The sequence below is a fragment of the Delphinapterus leucas genome, chromosome 11 (genome assembly GCF_059928025.1).
Source record: "Delphinapterus leucas isolate spDelLeu-1000000601 "Yukka" chromosome 11, BTC_Dleu_Yukka2, whole genome shotgun sequence".
NCBI classification, from domain to species: domain Eukaryota; kingdom Metazoa; phylum Chordata; class Mammalia; order Artiodactyla; family Monodontidae; genus Delphinapterus; species Delphinapterus leucas.
The window spans coordinates 63,096,650-63,099,917 of NC_143139.1; positions in this window are offsets into that span (position 1 = coordinate 63,096,650).

A 3,268-nucleotide genomic window follows, 5' to 3' on the forward strand; every position below is an offset into this window, starting at 1 on the left:
GAAATGAAAACAGACCTAGAAACGATAGAGGAGAATTATGTTAAGAATGGGCAGAAAAGTGTCAGAAGTACCATGAGGAGGAAAACACAGAGAGAGAAGGAGAAAAAGAGACATAAATACTCAATAGAAAGAAGTAACAAGGCAACAGGGAAAGGAAGAGAAAAATAAATGTCAGTAGAGAGGATTATCTCAGTCCTCCAAAAAAAAAAAAAAATCAGAAATGGCAAAGAGGGGAAGTAAAAAGAAAGCTAGAAGAATAGGCAAAAGAAAAAGAAATTCCATGTCAAGATTCTTTTGACTGAAAGTTATATGCTCACCACAACTATGTTGCAATTAATTAAGAAAATATCTCATAAAGATACAAAAGTATCTCAGAGAACACAAGACATGGAAGTTCAAGCAGGTCTTCCCAAGGACTAGCACCCGAAACTGGAAAGCTGACAGTGTCAAGGACTCTTTCTTCCATTCTTCCCTTTTTTCATTCTTTGCTTTCTGCAGACTGGCTTCTGGTTAGAAGTTTGGTTTTCTTGCAGCTTCCACTTTCTCATCTACTCAGTATAATCAGCATCAGAGACTGGCTAGGATTTCTGAATTTTAATCTCAAATTATCATAGGAGTTTGTTTAACCCAATTGGATCAAGGATCTACCCCTAGTATAATAGGTTTAATCAGCCTTCACCAGGGAATGATAATTAAATTGAGATTAGTCAGTCTTCTCCCTATGAATTGTGGAACAATTCTCAGGAAAGGAAGCAGTGGAATAGGTTGAAAAGTTCAAAGATATCAACTTCTTAGAAATAAAGAAGATTAACTAAAGGAGTGATGGAAAAAGAACGCTTATAGGTCAGTAAAGTAAAAGGAGTATTGAAAGGAAAGCAAACAGAGGAAGAGAGAGTAGTAGAGATGATTACTATGTTAAAGAAGAATCAACCCAATACAATTATAGTACTTCATATTGGTTTCAGCATTTACAAAAGTTTCATAACACCCCAAAAAATGGTTTCTAGCTCTACATTTATAGGGAGAATGGAATATCTTCTCTTGAGTTCACATAATTTGTCCTTTATGACTGACATCTCTTGAGGGCAAGGATTGACTCTTTTTTTAAAAAGTTTATTGTGGTAAAAACAATTTAACAAGAGATCTGTCCTCTTAATAGACTTTTACATGTATAATACAGTACATGTAAAGTATTGATTACAGGCACAATGTTGAATAGCAGATCTCTACAACTTATTCAACTTGAATAACTGAAACCATATACCCCTCAGTTAGCAACTCCCCAATTATTCATCCCTTCAGCCTTTGGCAACCACCATTCTTCTCTTGCTTCTATGAATTTGACTATTTTAGATACCTCATGTAAGTGAAACCATGCGGTATTTGTCCTTCTGTGACTGACTTATTTCACTTAGCATAATGGCCTCAAGGTTCATCCATGCTGTCACATATTGCAGGATTTCTTTTTAAAGTTGAATGATATTCATTGAATGTATGTATATACCACATTTTCTTTATTCATTCATCTGTTGATGGACACCTAGATTGTTTGCACATGTTGACTATTGTAATAGTGCTGCAATTAACATAGGAGTACTAATATCTCTTCAGGATACTGGTTTCAATTATTTTAGATAAGTACCCAGAAGTAGGGTTGCTGGATAATATGGTAGTTCTATTTTTAACTTTTTAAGGAAGTTCCATACTGTTTTCCATAGAATTTGTATTATTTTGAATTCCCATCAAAAGTGTAGAGGGTTCCAATTTCTTCATATCCTCATCAACATTTTTTGTCTTTTTTTTTTTTTGAGGGGAGAATAATATCCATCCCAACAAATGTGAGGTAATAACTCATTGTGGTTTCAATTTGCATTTTCCTGATAATTAGTGATGTTGAGCATCTTTTCATATGTCTGTTGGCCATCTGTATATCTTCTTCAGAGAAATGTATTTTCAAATCTTTAGTCTATTTTTAAATCAGGTTATTAGGTTATTAATATTGCTGTTGAGTAGCAGGAGTTGACTATATATTGTAGAAACTAATCCCTTATCAGATATATGGTTTGCAAATATTTTCTCCCATTATATAGGTTACCTTTTTGTTTTGTTTATTATTTTCATTGCTCTGCATCTTTTTAGTTTGATATAGTCTCACTTGCCTATTTTTGCTTTTGTTGCCTGTACTTTTAGTATCATATCAAACAAATAATTGCCAAGACTAATGTCATGAAGCTTTTCTCTGTTATTTCTTTTAGGAATTTTACAGTTTCAGGTCTTATATTTAAGCCTTTAATTCATTTTAAGTTGATTTGGGGGTATGGTGTAATATATAGATCCAATTTTATTCTTTTCATGTGGCTTTCCAGTTTTCCCAACACCTTTATTGAATAGACTATCATTTCCCCATTTTGTATTCTTGGTACCCTTGTTGAAGATAAGTTGGCCATATATGTGTGGGTTTATTTCTGGGATCGCTATTCTGTTCCATTGGTCTATATGTCTGTCCTTTTGCCAGTACCATACAGTTTAATTACTGTAGCTTTGTAATATAGTTTGAAATCAGAAAGTGAGATGCCTCCAGCATTGTTGTTCTTTCTTAAGATTGTTTTGGCTATTTTGGTTCCTTTGTTGTTCCATGTTACTTTAAGAATTGTTTTTTCTTTTTCTGTAAAAGAATTACATTGGGATTTTGATAGATATTGCATTGAATCTGTAGATTGTTTTGAATAGTATGAACATCTTAACAATATTGTCTTCCAGTCCCTGAACATGAGATGTCTTTCCATTTGTTTGTATTTTCTCTAATTTCTTTATCAATGTTTTGTAGTTTCATTGTACAACTCTTTCACTTCCTTTTGTTTATTTTTAGGTATTTTATTATTTTAAAGCTATTGTAAATGGTGCTGTTTCCCTAATTTACTTTTCAGATAATTCACTGTTAGTGTATGGAAACACAACTGATTTTGTTGTTGTTGTTGTTGATTTTGTATCCTGCAACTTAACTGAATACATTTATTAGTTATAATAGGGTTTTTTTTTAATTCTTTAAGGTTTTCTGTATATAAGATTATGTCATCTGCAAAAAGGGGTGATTTTACTTCTTTATTTCTGATTTGGATGCCTTACATTTCTACTTGGTCTGGATAGGCCATCTAGTACAGTGCTGAATAGAATTGCCTAGAGTGGGCACCCTTGCCTGTGCCTGATCTTAGAGGAACAAATTTGTGTTTCACCAGTAAGTATGACAATGACTATGGGCTCTTCATAT